This window comes from Balaenoptera musculus, chromosome 1, assembly GCF_009873245.2.
Source record: "Balaenoptera musculus isolate JJ_BM4_2016_0621 chromosome 1, mBalMus1.pri.v3, whole genome shotgun sequence".
Classification (NCBI taxonomy): Eukaryota; Metazoa; Chordata; class Mammalia; order Artiodactyla; family Balaenopteridae; genus Balaenoptera; species Balaenoptera musculus.
In genome coordinates, this window is record NC_045785.1 from 88123319 (window position 1) to 88147189 (window position 23871).

At 38.7% G+C, this 23871-nt stretch overlaps 1 protein-coding gene across 1 annotated transcript in view; it reads left to right on the plus strand.

The window, feature by feature from the left end:
* The first annotated feature begins 254 nt into the window (after nt 1-254).
* The window catches only part of SLC35A3 (solute carrier family 35 member A3), a 46448-nt gene continuing 22831 nt past the window's right edge, over nt 255-23871 (plus strand). Inside the window, exon 1 of the mRNA XM_036851499.1 lies at nt 255-389. The gene's annotated coding sequence lies outside the window, so the exon portion shown is untranslated. The remainder of the gene's footprint in view (nt 390-23871) is intronic.

The window sequence follows — 23871 nt, forward strand, 5'->3', positions numbered from 1 at the left end:
GTCCGCCAGGTCCCCTCAGGACACATCTAGCAGGAGGCACTGCCCCGGGCGGTGACACGACAGTGAAGCCGGCACCGGGGGTCGCCCGCGGGGCCGCCCGGGTGCCTCGCCTTCGGGATGGAGCCGGCCAGTGCCGAGCTGGGGCCACCAGAGCGGAGCCGGGAACGGTGTTCGCCCGGGCCGAGGAGGAAGCCGGAGCATTTGGGGGACTGGACCGCGGGAACCCGGAAACGCCTGGGCCGCATCGGGCCGGCGGCAGAGACGGCGGCGGTAGCGGGCGCCGCTGCGCTTCAGGGGTCGCGGGGGACCCGGCGGGCGCCGCAGCCTGGGGTCCCGGCGGAGCGGAGCCGCCGCCCCCAGTGCGCGCAGCCGGCCGAGCCGCGCGGGAGGTGAGTCTGGCGCGCTCCTGGGCGGCTGCGGGCACGGGGAGGCCGGTGACCGCGGCTCCGGCCAGGGCAGTGATGTGAAATCCGTCTGAGTGAAGGGGACGGTGTGGAAGACCTTAAGTACTAGCTAAGTAGGGGTGGGAGTGGATGAAGTGACACGTTGTTAAGTCCGAGGGAATACGTGAGGAATGTGCTGGGTGGAGGAGGAAAAAAGGGCCCGGGGAAAGGGGTGTGTCAAGCGAATGAAAACCGCAGTGTGTGCCTTAGAGGCTGGGGCGTGGGGAATCGCGGCCGGAGGGCCAGGCTGGCGGTCATTCTGTCAGCGAGCTGCCCCGGAGCTCCTGCTCGGTGTGTGGCCCTGTGGCAGGTACCGAGCCACCAGACGGGGGCCCTGCGCTGAAGAAGCCGCAGGGACTTAAAAAAATGGAAAAGCAGTCCTTGGTAAGGTTAATACATAGGCAAGGGCTGTCTGAGGCCAGGTGGGATTCCTATCAGAACAGGTGTGTTTGTTGGGAGAGGATTCTGAGTGTTTAGGAAGGGAGGATTTTAATTAACATTTATTTAAACCAACTAAACTCCGGGGAACGCTGGTTCAAATGAATTACAGGATAATAATATTAAATGTAGTACTGGGCCTTGCTTAGTAAAACACGTGTCAGTACTTTATGGTAGAAGACTGAATCTTTTATTATGTTCTGTTACATGTAGTATTTGAAAATGGAACCAGAGTTAAGTTTTTTGTTTTCGATCAACATTCAACTTTGGTAGTTATATATGAAATTTGGTACAGTTTCTCGCTTCGTGCGCTTACTTATTTTCACTGGTAAACTCAGGTTGTTTCCTTTAAAGGCATGACTTCTAAATTTACACTTCTGGTCCAAACTTTCCTCCCAGGTATTGATTCTACTTTTTCAGCATCTCAATTTTCTTCTTCCCTTTTTCATTCCTGTGCTGAACGTGGCTTCTCTTTCCTCTTCTTACTTGCGCTATAGCGGTGGCTGGACTTGCTGCCCTCAGCCTGTCTCCCTTCCAATAACTCCCCTGCATATTGCTTTTTAAAGCCAGAGGTCTTGTGTATTCTTTTCCCTCAGAAATACTCGGTGACTCTCCATTGAATCCAGAATAAATTTAAAATAATTTAGGGTAGTATCCAAAACTCTTCAAAATTTGTAGCTGTCCATGGCTCCAATCAGATCAACATGTCCCTTTCATTCTTTTTTAAAAAATTACTTTATCCCACGTATTCTATTTTTTAGCTAAACCATAGTAGTTACTTTGAAATGTAGTTTCTGAACATGTTCTATGCCTACCTGCCTTGGTCTTTGTTTACATCCTTTCTTCCTACAAGGAAGGCCTTCCTTACCACCTTCGTAGAAATTATACTTATTCTTTAATGCGACCTCCTTCTTTAAAAATTTTTTAAAAAATGAGATGTAATTGACATATAACTGTATTAGTTTCCAGTGTACAACATAATAATTTTTTAAAAATAAATTTATAAATTTATTTATTTATTTTGGCTGTGTTGGGTCCTCATTACTGTGCGCGGGCTTTCTCTAGTTGTGATGAGCGGGGGCTACTCTTCGTTGCAGTGCGCGGGCTTCTCATTGTGGTGGCTTCTCTTGTTGTGGAGCACGGGCTCTAGGAGCGTGGGCTTCAGTAGTTGTAGCACGCAGGCTCAGTAGTTGTGGCTCGCGGTCTCTAGAGCACAGGCTCAGTAGTTGTGGCGCACGGGCTTAGTTGCTCCACGGCATGTGGGATCTTCCGGGCCAGGGATCGAACCTGTGTCCCCTGCATTGGCAGGCGGATTCTTAACACTGCGCCACGAGGGAAGTCCCTCAGTTTTTCAATCTGTAAAATGAGTGGTACCTTCTTTTACAGATTAAATGAGATTTAAATGAGATGATGCCTGTGAAGCAGCTAGCACAATGTCTGATGGGTTGAAGGTGCTCAGTAAATGTTATTTCATTAATTTAACTTCTCTTGTGAAGCTGCAATTATTAGAAAATATTTAATGAGAACCAGTTTCAGCGTGCATTTGTCTTTTATGTATATACAGAGAGACTTAATTGATGAAATCCTTCTTCCCTTCTGAGAGTTTACATATTGTGGAGTTTTATTTTTCCTTTTATAAATTCAACTAGAGTAAATGACTAATATGTGACAGGCACTGGTAAGGAAATACAATGGTGAATAAATGTCAACAAATTAGTTTGGTATTATGAAAGATACCTGCAAAATGGCATGGGAGTATAGTAGAGGGAAGGCTTCAGTTTACTTAGAAGACTTAGGAAAGCTTCACTGAGAGGAGTCTTGTATTGTGAGGTCTGTAGGATATATAGAAGTTCTACAGATAAAGAAAAGGAGGTTTTTTTGTTTGCTTTTTCTTTTTTTATGAAGGATATTTGTTCAAAGGATGCATGAAGAACAACTGTTTGAGATCAGTAATATTTTATGACAGGAAATTCAGGTTGGGGCCAGATTATGAGGGGCTGTTTTAAGTGAAGGAGTTTGTACTGTATCTTCTATTTGGTAGGGAGTCAGTTTAACTTCACAGTTAGGGAAGGCATGTGATCAGATCTACATTTTATTAAGATATCTGCTGTACGAAGGATAGATTTAGAGTTGGAAGAGCCTGAAGGCTGTCCCCATCAGTTAGGAAGCAGGGCATGAGATGTATTCATAAACAGAAACAGACTCAACAGACACAGAAAACAAACTTATGGTTACCAAAGGGGAAAGGTGGGGGGAGGGATAAATTAGGAGTTTGAGATTAGCAGATTACAAACTACTATATATAAAATAGATAAACAACAAGGTTCTACTGTATAGCACAGGGACCTATATTCAATATCTTATAATAACCTATAATGAAAAAGAATATCTATAAGTATAACTGAAGCACTTTGCTATACACCAGAAACTAACACAACGTTGTAAATCAACTATACGTCAATAAAAAAATTTTTTTAAGAAACAAAACATTTGGAAACAAAAAAACAAGAAATAAATAAAATAAAATATATTCATATTCTATATAGTTAATAAGCCCATAGTATATATAAACTTCTAAGACTATAGGTTTACTTGGGAGTGGTTGCACTCTCAGGTTTAGAAAGGATTTGAATTTTAATATTGGAATTTTGTCCTTAGGGGAGTGTGGTAATCTTTCATTAATTACCCAAGCACAGTTAACAGCTAGGATTTTTAAAACTTTTAAAATCCTTGACAGTTTGTCAGGCCATAAATAAATAACAGCTCATTTTATGTGTTTTATTAAGGTTCAGTTAAATTATTTTCACTGATAAATACATTTTTCTAAAATTTTTACCATTTGTGAAGGCTGTAAAGAAAAATATTTTAAGCCCCCTTATCTTAAAGGTTTATCCTCAGGCTGAATTAAATAAATAGCTAAACATTATTCTTGATTACCCTAGTACATTTTAATAAACATATAAAAAATTGTTAGAAAATGCTAGAACCCTATTATTAATATTACTGCTTAAGAATCAGTACTATCTTATAGAATGATTATGTTTGACTCTCTGCATATAGGTAGATATATTTCAGATGGCATGTTTTGACACATGTAGTATACCTGAAATTGGACAGTAAATCATGTTTAAAGGAGTCAATTTGAGAATAATCGAATATGGACAGAAAACAAAATTGGAAATTAATTTCTAGCTTATAACCTTTATCTCTGATTACCTACTCTTACTATTTCAGGTTATAAAAACAGACTAATAAAAATGTCATCTGTACTTCCTTTTGCCTTTATGTTCTTTAAAATAGCAAAGAAATTGATGTTTTCTAAAATTAGCTGTAGTAGAATTACTTTGTAATGTTGGTCAAGTCTTTACCTTCCCTATAGAAATGTTATTATTATTATTATTTTTTGGTTTCTCTTTTTTTTTAAACATCTTTATTGGAGTATAATTGCTTTACAATGGTGTGTTAGTTTCTGCTTTATAACAAAGTGAATCAGTTATACATATACGTATGTTCCCATATCTCTTCCCTCTTGCGTCTCCCTCCCTCCCACCCTCCCTAAGAAATGTTATTATTAATCATTTAGTTTTGGCTAAAGTGAATGGGCTTCAGATTTCCCTGATGGATGATCACTAGACTAATATCTCATTTTTTTTGGTATCTTGATTTGTTACTGAGTTTGGCATTTATTTTTTAAAAAAGAATTTTTAGCACATACTATGTGCCAGGAACTGTTCTATGCACTTTTCAGTATAATCCAGTTTTCCTGATAACTTATTAATTCTTTTGAGTACTGAAAACTTAATTTTAACCAGTCTTCTTCCCACACATATTAAATGCATTCTTCCTGTCTAGACATGGACTGGGGAACAATTACATTTTTTCAGTATAGACTCAGATGCTTGTATTGGTTTCCAGGGGCTACTGTAACAAATTACCACAGATTTGGTTGCTTAAAATAAGAGAAATGTATTCTCCCACAGTTTTGGAGGCCAGAAATCCAAAATCAGTATCATTGGGCTGATATCAAAGTGTCAGAGGGACTATGCTCCCTCTGGAGGCTCTAGGAGAGAATCTGTTCCTTTTTTCATCCAGCTTTTGGTGGCTGCCAACATTCCTTGGTTTGTGGGTGCATCACTCCAGTCTTCAAGCCCAGCATCTTCAAATCTCTTTTTGCTCCATCCTTACATTGCCTTCTTCTCTTGAGTATCTGTATTTTCCTCTTCTGTCTCTTATGAGGACACTTATGTTGGCATTTAGGCCTCACTTAGCTAATGCAGAATAATTTTCCCATCTCAAGATCCTTAACTTAATTTCATCTGCAAAATTCCCTTTTCCAAATAAGGTAACATTTACAGGTTTTAAGGATTAGGACCTGTTGCTCAGTAGGGTCAGCAGTTGGGAAGAGTTGACCTAAAGCAGGGAAGGGAGGATAACTGGAACCTGCCGGCACCTTTGTTTCTGTTTCACCACATTTAACTGAGAATCATGTGGAGTAATGGCTCTTGCTTCACTTCTGCCTTCCAGATCTTGTGCAGGTTTTGTGTTTAGCCAATTCTGACCTGGCACCATATAGAGAAGGGGATTTGCGGAATTGTGTTTGAGTTTAACCAAGTTGATACAGTAATAATACAAGGACCATAATTTCCCTATGATATTTTCCTATTATACACCATGTCATATCAGTTTACACCCTTATACTGTTCCTTAAATTATTTGAATAATATGTGTCTTCCATGCTAGAGGATAAGCTCTATGAAGAAACAGATTATATTTGTTTTGTTCATCATTGTATATCCAGTGCTCACCATAGTTCCTGACCATAGTTAGTATTTAAATATTGATGGTGAATTGTGTGATACCTTTATTTTCTACTTCTGACCCGCATCTCCTGAGTCTTGAAACTTTACTAATGGTTAGTGCCTGTGGACCTGTCATGGAGGAGGAATTTTTCCTCTACTCTTCTAGGTTCTTCTGGCCCGTCTAAGAATTAAATTGACATGAGACAGATTGAGGAGAAAAATCACACAAAAGTTTAATAACATGTATATATGGGAGAGACCCAGGAAAACTGAGTAACTTGTTAAAATGGCTGAAACCCTCACATATCATCTGCAGCTAAAGACAAGAGAGGATGTTGGGGGTAGTGGTTTGAGGCTTCAAAGGGGAGGAAAGCAATTGACATGGAGATGGAAAAGCAAAGGTTTGGTAAATTAATGTTGCTGGGCCATGCAGAGACAGTGGGACACAGAGTGGACTCTGATCTCTAGGCTCTGTCTAGAGTTTCCCTCCACCACACATAGCCCATATTCTTAATTCTTTGCAGATATCTCTGGTGATACTGTGGGAACAGGCCCTCTATCTAATTTTTTTTTTTTTTATCAGTTAGGGGAAAGGTCAAAGATCTTGCTGAGTCTTTAGGGCCTTCACTGTTTCCAGCTTGAAATAACCCACATGCCAAAGAGATATTTTGGCGTGACAAGTTTTGCTACCCTACAGATCCTACCTGGATTGTACAGTAGTCTCTGTTCTTTGTAGAATACCTATAACATCAGCCTTTAGCTGTAAGTGGTGGGAAGTGACCATAGCAGAAAGTGGTTGAGCAGAATAGCACAGGGGTGGGGAAATGAGAGGGTGAGAAAGGAGTACGTTTTTACATGGCACCTCACATTAGAAGGGGATCTTAGGGCTATATTTATTAGGTCTTTATGTTTTCCCAGTCATTGACATTATGTAAAGAGTACAATAATACTGAACAATTTATAATCTAAAAATTAGAATGCAAATAGGTTTTACATTTGTTAAGTTGAAGAAATATTTGAGTACTATTGATTTTATCTGAATGTAGGAGTGGAAATTCTGCAGTCTATAAAAGAACAAGTTAAAAATTGACAGTACTGTAACTTACATACAAGTGATATTGTCTTATGTAAACAGGTACCTGACACCTTGAGGAAGAAAAGGAAGGAGAAACAATAAAAAGTTGTTTAACTTAGAATGTAATAGGAACCATAGCATGTAAAGAGTCAGTTGTTAAGTGTTATCGAGCAGGATTTTGCTTTTCTTAAGCACTTAAGAGTGAACTTAAGTTCACTAACTTAGTGGAGGTTATTATTCTTATTGTAGAAACAAAATTGACTATATCAATAATGTAAAGTACCTTTAATTCATATTTCTTTCACTTTTATAAATAAGATTTTGGGTTTTCCACAGGATTATTATGGACTTCAAGTACAACATATTGTTGCTACTTTTGGGGAATACTGTCTCTACTTCTGAGATAGTTTGGCAAGAAGATACATAAATGCCAGTGTCAGAAGTAAAGCCAGTTGTGATGAATTTTGTCATTATTTAGCACACAGTTATAGGTTGCAGTTTTAAAGTTTTGGCATCATGGAAGATAATGAACAAAAATTGCAGCTGAGGTCAGCATTACTTTTTCTGTTCATTTACTTGGAAAAACTTTAAAAGGTTTGTTTTTATACCAATAGCTGTTTCTGACTAGTGTAATGTGAATTTATATTTGCATAGCACTTTAAAATGTGTGTGTTTTCATATGTACTCTATTGTGTCTTTAACCTGAAATAGATTATAATATTACACTTAGTATATTTCAGAACTAATGTTTAGAAAATGTAAATATAGCTCACTCTAAAAATCTTAAATTAGAAATTTAACCTTTTGTTTTTATAATAGAAGGAAAATTGATTTGCAGAATTACTTAGGTACTTAGTAGTCTTTAAAAACCTATATAAATTTTTTTTTTTTTAAGTTGCTAGTCTCTTTCCTGCCTAAAGGAGTTCCTTTAGCATTTGTTGCAAAGCTGGTCTGGTGATGCTGAATTCTCTTAGCTTTTGCTTTTCTGTAAAGCTTTTGATTTCTCTGTCAAATCTGAATGAGAGCCTTGCTGGGTAGATTATTCTTGGTTGTAGGTTCTTCCCTTTCATCACTTTAAATATATCATGCCACTCCCTTCTGGCTTGCAGAGTCTCTGCTGAGAAATCAGCTGATAACCTTATGGGAGTTCCCTTATATGTTATTTGTCATTTTTCCCTTACTGCTTTTAATATTTTTTTTGTCTTTAATTTTTGTCAATTTGATTACTGTGTCTCTGTGTGTTTGTTTCTCCTTGGGTTTATCCTGCCTGGGACTCTCTGTGCTTCCTGGACTTGGTTGACTGTTTCCTTTCCCATGTTAGGGAAGTTTTCAGCTATTATCTCTTCAAATATTTTCTCGGGTCCTTTCTCTCTGTCTTCTCCTTCTGGGACCCCTATAATGCGAATGTTGGTGTGTTTAATGTTGTCCCAGAGGTCTCTTAGGCTGTCTTCATTTCTTTTCATTCTTTTTTCTTTATTCTGTTCCATGGCAGTGATTTCCACCATTCTGTCTTCCAGGTCACTTATCCATTCTTCTGCCTCAGTTATTCTGCTATTGATTCCTTCTAGTGTATTTTTCATTTCAGTTATTGTATTGTTCATCTCTGTTTGTTTGTTCTTTAGTTCTTCTAAGTCTTCGTTAAACATTTCTTGCATCTACTCAGTCTTTGCCTCCATTCTTTTTCCCAGATCCTGGATCATCTTCACTATCATTATTCTGTATACTTTTTCTGGAAGGTTGCCTATCTCCACTTCATTTAGTTTTTCTGGGGTTTTATCTTGTTCCTTCATCTGGGACATAATCTTCTGCCTTTTCATTTTGTCTGACTTTATGTGATTGTGGTTTTCATTCTGCAGGCTGCAGGATTGTAGTTCTTCTTGCTTCTGCTGTCTGCCCTCTGGTGGATGAGGCTATCTAAGAGGGACTGGGTCTTGCTCTGGTGGGCAGGGCTGTGCTCAGTAAAACTTTAATCCACTTGTCTGCTCATGGGTGAGGCCATGTTCCCTCCCTATTAGTTGTTTGGCCTGAGGCAACCCAGCACTGGAGCCTACAGGCTGTATGGCAGGGCTAATGGTGCTCTCTGGGAGGGCTCATGCCAATGAGTACTTCCCAGAACTGCTGCTGCCAGTGCCCTTGTCCCCACGGTGAGCCTCAGCTGCCTGCTGCCTCTGCAGGAGACCCTCCAACACTAGCAGGTAGATTTGGTTCAGCCTCCTATGGGGTCACTCCTCCTTTTCCCTGGGTCCTGGTGCACACATGACTTTGTGTGTGCCCTCCCAGAGTGGAGTCTCTGTTTCCCCCAGTCCTGCGGAAGTCCTGCAATCAAATCCTGCTGGCCTTCAAAGTCAGAGTCTCTGGGGATTCCTACTCCTGTTACCAGACCCTCAGGCTGGGAAGCCTGAAGCGAGCCTCAAAACTTTCACTCCAGTGGGAGAACTTCTGTGGTATAATTGTTCTCCAGTTTGTGGGTCGCCCACCTGGTGGGTATGGGATTTGATTTTATTGTGATTGCACCCCTCCTACCATCTCACTGCGGCTTCTCCTTTGTCTTTGGATGTGAGGTATCTTTTTTGGTGGGTTCCAGTGTCTTCCTGTCGATGGTTGTTCAGCAGTTAGTTGTCATTTTCGGTGCTCTCGCAGGAGGAGGTGAGCACATGGCCTTCTACTCCACCATCTTGAACCAATCTCTCTATATAAATTTTATTACAATTTAAAGACATCGACTAAAGATTTAGTTTTGTGGAACTTTTAGTGGCTGAAGACATAACAGCAAAATACAGATATTATTGTCTCAGTAGAATAATGGGCTTCATACACAGACCTAAAGATTATACATGTAACCTATTGGATATAATGTAGCCAAGACTGATTTTCAAATTTACCTACAAGTACCTATCTCTGTTTGAAAAGATAAATAGAAATTATTAGTATATAGTGTTTTGAATATTTCAGAACTTAGTTAATGCATATCTAGTGCAATAATGGTGGTATAAACAACTAATTTCTCACTAACCCTGATTAATATAAAGGTGGAAGTAGTAGTAGTGTGCATTAATGATACATATACTTTATGTAATGTATATTTTTTAAATGTTTAAGGCCTGTAAAGTAACTCAGAATTGGCTGACAAAGCATTGTAAAGGCAAGGATCTTAGGGAGCGACTTTAATGGAAATGAGGGATATGTAATTAGCATATCAAATGTACTTAAATTATACCTTCTAGCATGTTTTAAAAACCTTTTTTTCCCCCTTAAGAGTAATAAATAATTACTGAGAATTTTTTTGAACTCTTAATAAGCTTACTAATATTTTTTGCACACAGTTCTAACCAAGTCATCATCAAATCCAAATGAATGGAGCTTATTAGATGAATGAAGTTTTTGTTGTACATTTTTCTTTCAAGAGGTGAGAAGGGATTTAAAAATAATAAAATTCAACTTTGTAAATATCAAACTTATCTAACAATTCAGGAGAAAAATGATGATTGGAAAGCAAGTACAAGATCTTTTATAGTGACTAACCAAATCCTGAAATATTCCTGTGCAGAGGACTTTTAGAAGTACTAGCAGTGTGACTGTATAGAATAAGTATGATTATAGTATACACACACAAAAAAATTATAATTATACATTATTATTATGCAGTAATTAAACACTAATAATTTTACAATAGTTAATGATTATATATGTTATTTATTACTATATGTATACTCAAAGTTTACAATTTAAAAATTGAGACAACACTTTTAGATGAAAAAATTGAAATTACTTTAATAAAATTGTGTGTGTGTGTATTAGAATTGGAAGAGACCTAAGAAATCATATACAATATTAAATTTTAGCAAAATGGCTTGAAATATTTGTAGCTTATATAATATTTAGGAGCTACTTGTTGAAATTTTTTTTTTTTTTGACTTAAACAACAAACATTTATTTCTCACAATTCTGGAGACTAGGAAGTCCAAGACCAAGGTGCTGGCAGATTTGATGTCTGGTGAGAGCCCTCCTCCTGGTTTATTGTAACTTCACATGCAGAAGATATAACTGGTCAGTGAGAGAGCGAGAGAGAGACAGACAGAGAGAATCTCTCTTGTATCTCTTCTTACTCATGAATGATCACGAGGGCTTCACCTTCATGACCTAATTAACTCCCAAAGGGCTCACCTTCAGATACAGTCACATTAGGGATTAGGACTTCAGCATACAAATTTGGGGAGCACAAACATTCAGTCCATAGCAACCCCCAACTAAAGTTTAAGACCTTCGAAGACAGAAGCTGTTCCTTTGCTCTCGTTGGTATCCTCAGTGCCTATGGCCATCCTGAGCACAGAGTGGGTACTTAATTCTTTTCTGAGCAACTGATTGTTTCTGAAGGATAACCTGAGAAAGACCATTTTCAGTTATGCAACATCAACTCCCCAAATGGCAACTCTTTATCCTTTCTGTCCTCATCCACAGTCTGCTGGTTGGAGCAGTCGCAGTTAGGGAGACAGATACGGGAGAGAACCCAACTTCTAAAAACTGTAGAGGAGGGGATAGGTTAGAGCCACTGTGGTGCTCCATTGAAATATCGAGCAGAGCTGCAGGGAATTGTTAATAAAAACAAATCTCTCTTACATTGTCATTACGTACATTTGTACCTTACATATTGTCTGCAGCCTCACCTCTTCTTCCCTGGTAGATATATACTGTTTCCTCAGCAGCATTCTTTTCTTTGTCAAAGTTGACTTCCCCTCTCCAGGTGGTCCAAGTGGGGCTGTCAATGACATCTCTTCATCACAGTGAGATGCACTTGACCTATGACGGTTAATCAGACTAGCCACTCGCCCAGCACAGTAATTTAGTGGAATGAAGCAGAGCCAATTACAGTCTTCCATGAGATTTGCTCTAAGGACACCAGGACATAGAAGGTCTCTCCCCCCTGAATCATACATTGTGAGGATGTAGGCTTATAGATGCCCTCAGCCATCTCTCCACCATATCAAGAGACTCTGCCTGTGGAATGAAGCTGGACCTTCTCTTTCCTTCATCTCTATTGTCTCGGTCCTCAATTTTTATTCATATCTTATTGTTTCTCTTCTGTTATGAATGGAGTCATGACTAGTCCATGTTGAGAGCTCAGGGGGTCTGGTCCGTTCCGGTCCCTCCAGTCCTTATCCGCAGGCTGTTTGCACTACTATTGGATTGGGCACAGTCTCTCTCAGTTTCTCAAATGGGCATTCTGCACTTTTAGCGAATGTCTGTTGATGGTGTGGGGACTTCCCTATTCTCAGGTCTGAGAGACGTCTGCTCTTTCCCGCTGCTTCCCCCGACATGGAAGCCGAAAACATCTAGGTCTTGCGGCTATCGGTAATCTGTTCCCATCTCCTTGTATTCTGGAGTTAATGGGGATACTTTGTCACCTTTTTGGGTTGTTCATGGATTTTTTATTTTGCTATCTAGTTGTCTATTTCTTTTTTTTTTATGAATTTATTTATTTATTTTTGGCTGCATTGAGCCTTCATTGCTGCGTGTGGGCTTTCTCTAGTTGCAGTGAGCGGGGGCTACTCTTCATTGTGGTGCGTGGGCTTCTCACTGCGGTGGCTTCTCTTGCTGCGGAGCACGGGCTCTAGGTGCGCGGGCTTCAGTCGTTGTGGCTCGCGGGCTCTAGAGCACAGGCTCAGTAGTTGTGGCGCACGAGCTTAGTTGCTCCGTGGCATGTGGGATCTTCCTGGACCAGTGCTTGAACCCGTGTCCCCTGCATTGGCAGGCGGATTCTTTTTTTTTTTTTTCACTGTGTTTTATTTTTACAAGAGATAAATAGACTGACACCAAGCATTGTAAATGGATGACCACAACAAAAGCAACAATGATTGCAATTACCAAACACAAAACACACTCATACTATGTCATAATATTGACATTCAGTCCAGTAATCCTCCACTGTAACAGCTCCTTTACTTTGCAGTGAAAATTGATTTGTATATTCTTTGCCTCTGAGTCCTTGTGGGATTTTTTTTTAATTCAAACAGAAAGTCACAAAAATTATAATCATCCTCATCAGTTCACTCAGTCCCATGTAATTAATTTTTTTTATCTTGATCTTTTGTTAGCACTTTTATGAGTTCATCAGTTTTTCATTAGAGTTCTGAAAATGCTTATTCATTCAGTTCAGCAGTACAGTCAGTTACCAGAAACCTGTACTTGTCAGAGTCTTCACCATGAATTCCTTGAAGATGAAACCCTTTTATAGGAACATATTTGCAAAAGCATCAGAGTACACCCAGAACTGTGTGTAAATGACAAAAGACTTAAAAATGACCACAGTTAAAGATTTGATGAAAGTTCATAATGATGCAATTGACAAGGAAATTTAGTTATTTCTGAGATATACATTTTAAACTAATGACTAGAATTATGACTTATAACATTATACCAGAACATATAAGATTTTTAGAAATTTCATGTAATGTCTGAAACATTTATATTAACATATTTCCATACAAATAACGCAATGAAAGTTTAGTATTAGTTGTTTTGTTTGTTTGTTTCTTTATACTGCAGGTTCTTATTAGTCATCAATTTTATACACATCAATATATACATGTCAATCCCAATCGCCCAATTCAGCACACCACCATGCCCACCCCACCGCAGTTTTCCCCCCTTGGTGTCCATATGTCTGTTCTCTACGTCTGTATCTCAACTTCTGCCCTGCAACCCGGTTCATGTGTACCATTTTTCTAGGTTCCACATGCATGTGTTAATATACGATATTTGTTTTTTTCTTTCTGACTTACTTCACTCTGTATGACAGTCTCTAGATCCATCCACGTCTCAACAAATGACTCAATTTCATTCCTTTTTATGGCTGAGTAATATTCCATTGTATATATGTACCACATCTTCTTTATCCATTCGTCTGTCGATGGGCATTTAGGTTGCTTCCATGACCTGGCTATTGTAAATAGTGCTGCAATGAACATTGGGGTGCATGTGTCTTTTTGAATTATGGTTTTCTCTGGGTATATGCCCAGCATTGGGATTGCTAGATCATACTGTAAATCTATTTTTAGTTTTTTAAGGAACCTCCATACTCTTCTCCATAGTGGCTGTATCAATTTACATTCCCACCAACAGTGGAAGAGGGTTCCCTTTTCTCCACACCCTCTCCAGCATTTGTTGTTTGTAGATTTTCTGATGATGCCCATTCTAACTGGTGTGAGGTGATACCTCATTGTAGTTTTGATTTGCATTTCTCTAATAATTAGTGATGTTGAGCATCTTTTCATGTGCTTCTTGGCCATCTGTATGTCTTCTTTGGAGAACTGTCTATTTAGGTCTTCTGCCCATTTTTGGATTGGGTTCTTTGTTTTTTTAATATTGAGCTGAATGAGCTGTTTATATATTTTGGAGATTAATCCTTTGTCCGTTGATTTGTTTGCAAATATTTTCTCCCATTCTGAGGGTTGTCTTTTGGTCTTGTTTATGGTTTCCTTTGCTGTGCAAAAGCTTTGAAGTTTCATTAGGTCCCATTTGTTTATTTTTGTTTTTATTTCCATTACTCTAGGAGGAGGATCAAAAAAGATCTTGCTGTGATTTATGTCAAAGAGTGTTCTTCCTATGTTTTCCTCTAAGAGTTTTATAGTGTCCGGTCTTACATTTAGGTCTCAAATCCATTTTGAGTTTATTTTTGTGTATGGTGTTAGGGAGTGTTCTAATTTCATTCTTTTACATGTAGCTGTCCAGTTTTCCCAGCACCACTTATTTATTTTTTTTTAAAGCACTTTTCTTTTTATAGCTACTTTATTTATTTATTTTATTTTATTTTTGGCTGTGTTGGGTCTTCGGTTCATGCGAGGGCTTTCTCTAGTTGAGGCAAGTGGGGGCCACTCTTCATCGCGGTGCGGGGACCGCTCTTCATCGCGGTGCGCGGGCCTTTCACTATCGCGGCCCCTCCCATCGCGGGGCACAGGCTCCAGACGCGCAGGCTCAGTAGTTGTGGCTCACGGGCCCAGCCGCTCCGTGGCATGTGGGATCTTCCCAGACCAGGGCTCGAACCCGTGTCCCCTGCATTAGCAGGCAGATTCTCAACCACTGCGCCACCAGGGAAGCCCCCCAGCACCACTTATTGAAGAGACTGTCTTTTCTCCATTATATATCTTTGCCTCCTTTGTCATAGATTAGTTGACCATAGGTGCGTGGATTTATCTCTGGGCTTTCTATCTTGTTCCATTGATCTATGTTTCTGTTTTTGTGCCAGTACCATATTGTCTTGATTACTGTAGCTTTGTAGTATAGTCTGAAGTCAGGGAGTCTGATTCCTCCAGCTCCATTTTTTTCCCTCAACACTGCTTTGGCTATTCGGGGTCTTTTGTGTCTCCATACAAATTTTAAGATGATTTGTTCTAGTTCCGTAAAAAATGCCATTGGTAATTTTTTTTTTAAATTAATTAATTTATTTATTTACTTATGGCTGTGTTGGGTCTTCGTTTCTGTGCGAGGGCTTTCTCCAGTTGCGGCAAGCGGGGGCCACTCTTCATCGCGGTGCACGGGCCTCTCACTATCGCGGCCTCTCTTGTTGCGGAGCACAGGCTCCAGACGCGCAGGCTCAGTAATTGTGGCTCACGGGCCTAGTTGCTCCGTGGCATGTGGGATCTTCCCGGACCAGGGCTCGAACCCGTGTCCCCTGCATTGGCAGGCAGATTCTCAACCGCTGCGCCACCAGGGAAGCCCCGCCATTGGTAATTTGATAGGGATTGCATTGAATCTGTAGATTGCTTTGGGTAGTATAGTCATTTTCAAAACATTGATTCTTCCAATCCAAGAACATGGTATATCTCTCCACCTGTTGGTATCATCTTTAATTTCTTTCATCAGTGTCTTATACTTTTCTGCATACAGGTCTTTTGTCTCCCTAGGTAGGTTTATTCCTAGGTATTTTATTCTTTTTGTTGCAATGGTAAATGGGAGTGTTTCCATAATTTCTCTCAGATTTTTCATCATTAGTGTATAGGAATGCAAGAGATTTCTGTGCATTAATTTTGTATCCTGTAACTTTACCAAATTCATTGATTAGCTCTAGTAGTTTTCTGGTGGCATCTTTAGGATTCTCTGTATAATATCATGTCATCTGCAAACAGTGACAGTTTTACTTCTTCTTTTCCAATTTGAATTCCTTTTATTTCTTTTTCTTCTCTGATTGCTGTTGCTAGGACTTCCAAAACTATGTTGAATAATAGTGGCGAGAGTGGACATCCTTGTCTCGTTCCTGATCTTAGAGGAAATGCTTTCAGTTTTTCACCATTGAGAATGATGTTTGCTGTGGGTTTGTCATATATGGCCTTTATTATGTTGAGGTAGGTTCCCTCTATGCCCACTTTCTGGAGAGTTTTTATCATAAATGGGTGTTGAATTTTGTCAAAAGCTTTTTCTGCATCTATTGAGCTGATCATATGGTTTTTATTCTTCAATTTGTTAATATGGTGTATCACATTGATTGATTTGCATATACTGAAGAATCCTTGCATCCCTGGGATAAATCCCACTTGATCATGGTGTATAATCCTTTTAATGTGTTGTTGGATTCTGTTTGCCAGTATTTTGTTGAGGATTTTTGCATCTATATTCATCAGTGATATTGGTCTGTAATTTTCTTTTTTTGTAGTATCTTTGTCTGGTTTTGGTATCAGGGTGATGGTGGCCTCATAGAATGTGTTTGGGAGTGTTCCTTCCTCTGCAATTTTTTGGAAGAGTTTGAGAAGGATAGGTGTTAGCTCTTCTCTAAATGTTTGATAGAATTCACCTGTGAAGCCATCTGGTCCTGGACTTTTGTTTGTTGGAAGATTTTTAATCACAGTTTCAATTTCATTACTTGTGATTGGTCTGTTCATATTTTCTGTTTCTTCCTGGTTCAGTCTTGGAAGGTTATACCTTTCTAAGAATTTGTCCATTTCTTCCAAGTTGTCCATTTTATTGTCATAGAGTTGCTTGTAGTAGTCTCTTAGGATGCTTTGTATTTCTGCGGTGTCCGTTGTAACTTCTCCTTTTTCATTTCTAATTTTATTGATTTGAGTCTTCTCCCTCTTTTTCTTGATGAGTCTGGCTAATGGCTTATCAATTTTGTTTATCTTCTCAAAGAACCAGCTTTTAGTTTTATTGATCTTTGCTATTTTCTTTGTTTCTATTTCATTTATTTCTGCTCTGATCTTTATGATTTCTTTCCTTCTGCTAACTTTGGGTTTTGTTTGTTCTTCTTTCTCTAGTTCCTTTAGGTGTAAGGTTAGATTGTTTACTTGAGATTTTTCTTGTTTCTTTAGGTAGGCTTGTATAGCTATAAACTTCCCTCTTAGAACGGCTTTCGCTGCATCCCATAGGTTTTGGATCGTCGTGTTTTCATTGTCATTTGTCTGTAGGTATTTTTTGATTTCCTCTTTGATTTCTTCAGTGACCTCTTGGTTATTTAGTAACGTATTGTTTAGCCTCCATGTGTTTGTGTTTTTTACATTTTTTTCCCTGTAATTCATTTCTAATCTCATAGCGTTGTGGTTAGAAAAGATGCTTGATATGATTTCAATTTTCTTAAATTTACTGAGGCTTGATTTGTGACCCAAGATGTGATCTATCCTGGAGAATGTTCCGTTCACACTTGAGAAGAAAGTGTAATCTGCTGTTTTTGGATGGAATGTCCTATAAATATCAATTAAATCTATCTGATCTATTGTGTCATTTAAAACTTCTGTTTCCTTATTTATTTTCATTTTGGATGATCTGTCCATTGGTGTAAGTGAGGTGTTAAAGTCCCCCACTATGATTGCGTTACTGTCGATTTCCTCTTTTATAGCTGTTAGCAGTTGCCTTATGCATTGAGGTGCTCCTATGTTGGGGGCATATATATTTATAATTGTTATATCTTCTTCTTGGATTGATCCCGTGATCATTATGTAGTGTCCTTCCTTGTCTCTTGTAACATTCTTATTTTAAAGTCTATTTTATCTGATATGAGTATAGCTACTTCAGCTTTCTTTTGATTTCCATTTGCATTTACTATCTTTTTCCATCCCCTCACTTTCAGTCTGTATGTGTCCCTAGGTCTGAAGTGAGTCTCTTGTAGACAGCATATATATGGGTCTTGTTTTTGTATCCATTCAGCCAGCCTATGTCTTTTGGTTGGAGCATTTAATCCATTCACGTTTAAGGTAATTATCGATATGTATGTTCCTATGACCATTTTCTTAATTGTTTTGGGTTTGTTTTTGTAGGTCGTTTTCTTCTCTTGTGTTTCCCACTTAGAGAAATTCCTTTAGCATTTGTTGTAGAGCTGGTTTGGTGGTGCTGAATTCTCTTAGCTTTTGCTTGTCTGTAAAGCTTTTGATTTCTCCATCAAATCTGAATGAGATCCTTACCGGGTAGAGTAATCTTGGTTGTAGGTTCTTCCCTTTCATCACTTTAAGTATATCATGCCACTCCCTTCTGGCTTGTAGAGTTTCTGCTGAGAAATCAGTTGTTAACCTTATGGGAGTTCCCTTGTATGTTATTTGTCATTTTCCCCTTGCTGCTTTCAGTAATTTTTCTTTGTCTTTAATTTTTGCCACTTTGATTACTATATGTCTCGGCGTGTTTCTCCTTGGGTTTATCCTGTATGGGACTCACTGTGCTTCCTGGACTTGGGTGGCTATTTCCTTTCCCATGTTAGGGAAGTTTTCGACTATAATCTCTTCAAATATTTTCTCTGGTTCTTTCTCTCTCTCTTCTCCTTCTGGGACTCCTATAATGAGAATGTTGTTGCGTTTAATGTTGTCCGAGAGGTCTCTTAGGTTGTCTTCATTTCTTTTCATTCTTTTTTCTTTAATCTGTTTCACATCAGTGAATTCCATCATTCTGTCTTCCAGGTCACTTATCCGTTCTTCTGCCTCAGTTATTCGGCTATTGATTCCTTCTAGTGTAGTTTTCATTTCAGTTATTGTATTGTTCATCTCTGTTTGTTTGTTCTTTAATTCTTCTAGGTCTTTGTTAAACATTTCTTGCATCTTCTCCATCTTTGCCTGCATTCTTATTCCGAGGCCCTGGATCATCTTCACTATCATTATTCTGAATTCTTTTTCTAGAAGGTTGCCTATCTCCACTTCATTCAGTTGTTTTTCTGGGGTTTTATCTTGTTCCTTCATCTGGTATATAGCCCTCTGCCTTTTCATGTTGTCTGTCTTTCTGGAATGTGGTTTTTGTTCCACAGGCTACAGGATTATAGTTTTTCTTGCTTCTTCTGTCTGCCCTCTGGTGGTTGAGGCTATCTAAGAGGCTTGATGGGAGGTTCTGGTGGTGGGTAGAGCTGACTGTTGCTGTGGTGGTCAGAGCTCAGTAAAACTTTAATCCACTTGACTGTTGATTGGTGGGGCTGGGTTCCCTCCCTGTTGGTTGTTTTGCCTGAAGCAACCCAACACTGGAGCCTACCTGGGCTCTTTGGTGGGGCTAATGACAGACTCTGGGAGGGCTCACGCCAAGGAGTACTTCCCAGAACTTCTGCTGCCAGTGTCCTTGTCCCCACGGTGAAACAGAGCCACCCCCCGCCTCTGCAGGAGACCTTCCAACACTAGCAGGTAGGTCTGGTTCAGTCTCCCCAGGGGTCACTGCTCCTTCCCTTGGGTCCCAATGTGCACACTATTTTGTGTGTGCCCTCCAAGAGTGGGGTCTCTGTTTCCCCCAGTCCTGTTGAAGTCTTGCAGTCAAATCCCACTAGCCTTCAAAGTCTGATTCTCTATGAATTCCTCCTCCCGTTGCCGGACCCCCAGGTTGGGAAGCCTGACGTGGGGCTCAGAACCTTCACTCCAATGGGTGGACTTCTGTGGTATAAGTGTTCACCAGTCTGTGAGTCACCCACCCACCAGTTATGGGATTTGATTTTACTCTGATTGTGCCCCTCCTACTGTCTCATTGTGGCTTCGCCTTTGTCTTTGGATGTGGGGTATCTTTTTTGGTGAGTTCCAGTGTCTTCCTGTCGATGATTTTCCAGCAGCTAGTTGTGATTCTGGTGTTCTCGCAAGAGGGAGTGAGAGCACGTCCTTCTACTCTGCCATCTTGGTTCCTCTTGAAAATTTTTAAGAAAACTTTTAAATAAATCTTTAAAAGGAAAAGAAAGGATCTTAAATATTCATCAGTAGGAGAATGGGTAAATAGAAGGTCTGCTTATTTGTTGGAACAATATAGAGTTATTTAAAGCAATGAACTAGGTCTGTATATCAATGTAGATGGCAAGACAATGCTGAATAAAGTAAGGAAGATGCTGAATAATGTATACAGTTTGATACCATGTATGTATATTAAAATATTTAGGCTTACGGATATTTCTGTATAGGCGTATAAAATTTTAAAAGTGCACTGAAATACATACTCCAAATGCATGATAATAGGGGAGGGGAAAAGGAATAGGACTTAGAGTTTGGCTTAAAGGGGACTTTAACTGTAGTGTTTTATTCCTTTAAAAAAGGAAAGGTAAGCAAATGTGACAAGATTGACATTTGTTAGTTCTGGGTGGTAGAATCATGGATGTTTGTTATATTCTTGGTACTTTATTGTATTTTTAAAATCCATTTTTTTCCCTCAAGAAAGATCTATTATTTTTTAGGAGAATTTGGAACTTTGTGATTACAAGACTAGTTTCTATATAACTAAGAATCCCCAAAAGTTGTTGAAATCCTTTCAGTGGGAATATGAAATGGTCTAGGTACTTTATTTTACCTTGCTGCTAACGTCCTTGAGTTTAGGGATTTCCAAAAAACTTAAGAAAAATTGACAGAATCTATATCAAAATATCATTAGATGTCTTTTTTTTTTTTCCATTAGATGTCTTTGAGTGGTGAGATTATGGTTCAAATTTTTACTTATTAATATAATTTTTAAGTTTATTAATTTTTTTCTCACTAAGAATATACTACTTTTTTAAAGTAAATAAAATAATAAATGTTTTTTTAGAAAAACCAGAACAAACGAAAACAAAGGAAAGCAATCCGAATGAAATAGTGCCATTTACTCTAGTGATCAGGAAGAATACATTTTTCAGTTCTTAGCTGTTAAGGTAAAAGTGGAGCATCTAAGCATCCTGTCTCTTTGACACTGCTATTAATCTGAGAGCCTCACTGAACTCCAAGTGGGTTTAGGGAGCTTAGTAATCGGGGTCTTTAATGGAACATGGGTAGTAATTTGTTGACTGGTTCATGACGTTTTTGACAGTAAACTGAATGAGGCTCGATTTGTGAAAGAACCTAACAGTTTCTTATTATTGATATGAAAGTTTCTTGGATAGGAAATTTTTATGAAACAAAGAATAATCTGGAAACCAGAGGATTGGCAACACCTGAAAGGATAAAAGAAGGGGACTTCGGCAGTAAGAGAAAAAAATGTAGGAGACTGAAATTAAATCTTAAACATGAAATTGGTAAAAGATTGTTTTCAATTATAATGAGAAAATATTGTAGACTTTCAAATGAAGAAACAATGTTAATCTTATAAATTATAGAGGTGGAACATAATCTTTGTTTTGGTCTATTTCGTGTTTATGTATTTGCTTTGCATTTAGGGGTTGTATTAAGTGAAAGCACTAACTTTTACCTATATTGTACTAAGTGAAAGTACTAACTTTTACCTATATTGTACTCCAACCAAACTAAGTATTTGTATATCTTAGAAATACTAGTGTTTTGAACTTTTTCATTTTGAGTTTTTTCTTCCCTTAGGCAGAATTGTAAATTAAATTGTAATTCTTTACAGGTGATCTAGTGCAAATGAGTGGGTGTTTGCATGTATTTTACTTCTTGACTTCATATTAGAAAAGGAATGCCGTTCTTTCCTCCTATGTGTTTCCTCTACTCCTCATACAGAATACTTGACTTCTGACACTTCTGGTCATCACATGTATGTGAGGTTTTTCCCCACACCAAGCAATTCTCTTCAACACCAGCTGGATGTCCTACTTCAATTCTCACACTGTCTGTCTGGAGATGGTATCAGATCCCACACGTTAAGGGCTCAGTCCCACAAGACTGCTCCCACCCCACTTCATATGCCAATCACAAGTAGTAGGTCCTCAGGTTACGTACAACTTCTGTCTGACTTGGACTTGGCTACAAATCAGAGGTTCTCACGACCTTCTCCTCATGTTTGATTAAATTGCTATAGTGGCTCACAGAACTCAGGGAAACACTTATGTTTACCAGTTTATTAAAGGATATGATAAAGGATACAGATGGACAGTCAGATGAAGAAATATATAGGGCAAGGTCTGGGAAGGTCCCCAGCACGGGAACTTCTGTCCCCATGGAACTGGGGTGCCTCACCTTCCCTGTGGGGATGTGTTCACCAACTTGGAGGCCCTCTGAGCCCTATATAGTATTGTGATTTTATGGAGGCTTCATCATGTAGGCAAAATGGGTCATTAACTCCATTTTCAGCCCTTTGGCCTTCTCAAGAGAATGGTGAGTAGGGGAGCTTGGGGAATGGGGCTGAAAATTCTAAGCTTCTAATCATGGCTTGTTCTTTCTGGGGAGCAGCTCTCTTCAGAAGCCATCTAGAAGCCTGCCCAAATTTGCCTCACTAGAACAAAAGACACTTCTATCACCCAGAAAATTACGAGGGTTTCAGGAGCCCTGTGTCAGGAACTGGGGTCAAAGACCAAATATTAGAACAAAAGATGCTCCTAGTGCTCTTATCACTTAGGAAATTACAAGCGTTTCAGGAACCCTGTGTCAGGAGCCAGCACCAGAGACCAATATATATGTCTTCCTATTATCTCACAGACTTAGAAAAACAAAACAAAACATTGTGAGAGACTAAAAATATTACGAACTGTATTATCACAGTGAATGTTTATATTGATGTTGTATGTACTTGGAAATGGAAAAGCAAAATTGTACAAATAGTGTATCCTGGCTTAGAATCTGACCTTTAAATTTTCATTTGAAAAGAAATCAGAGTATTGCTGTTATAACACATGCATTATGGTCTTAGTTGTACAGAATAAACAAAAGACTTTCTTGAACAGGTTTGAAATAATTGTTTGACATTTTCCAGGAAAATCAGATGCATGTGCCAAATGTAGACTGCTGGCAACTTGTTCTCCTTTTATACAGAGATAAAGGCCACCAGGAAGTCTTTTGAAATTCTACAGTAGCTTGTAATGGGATCTGCGGAACTTGATATTTAACTTTATAACTGTTATTTTCAATTAATAATTATAAGACCTTGAACAAGTCATCTAACTTCTCTGTTCACTATTTTCTTTATTTTAAAATGAAGATATTGTACTAGATGATTTCTAAAGCATCTTCCACTTCTAAAATGCTATAATTTTATTTCACATTAGGATTCTTCTGCTAATGCAGATTTATAAAAATGAGATAGTTGGTTGATAAAGTGGTTGTGGCATTTTACATTCCCACTAGCAAAGTTGAGAGTTCTATTTGCTCTAAATCCTCTTCAACACTTGGTAGCATCAATTTTTAAGATTTCAGCTATTCTAATAGGTGTATAATGTTATCTCATTGTGGCTTTAATTTGTATTTCTCTAATGACTGTGATGTTGAACATCTTTTCATGTGCATATTAGCCATTCATTTCTTTTTTTGGTGAAATATCTATTGACATCTTTTGTCCATTTTAATTTGGGTTGTTTGTCTTCTACTCATTGTGTTGTAAGAGTTCTGTATACATTCATTGTGTTGTAAGAGTTCTGTATACATTCTAGATACAAGACCATGGTCAGATTTTTGTGTTGAGAATATTTTCTCCCATGATGTGGTTTGCCTTTCATTATTTTTACAGTGTCTTTGGAAGAGTAGATTTAAATTTTGACGATGTCCAATTTTTCCATATTTTTCTTTTATGGTTTGTGCTTTTTGTATCCTAAGAAATCTCAACCTATTTTTATGTGGCTATGATTTTCTCCTATGTTTTCTTCCTGAATATTTATAGTTTTAGCTTTTTTAAAAATAAATTTATTTATTTAATTTATTTTTGGCTGTGTTGGGTCTTCGTTGCTGTGTGTGGGCTTTCTCTAGTTGCAGCGAGTGGGGGCTACTCATTGCGGTGGCTTCTCTTGTTGCGGAGCACGGTCTCCAGGCGCGTGGGCTCAGTAGTTGTGGCACAT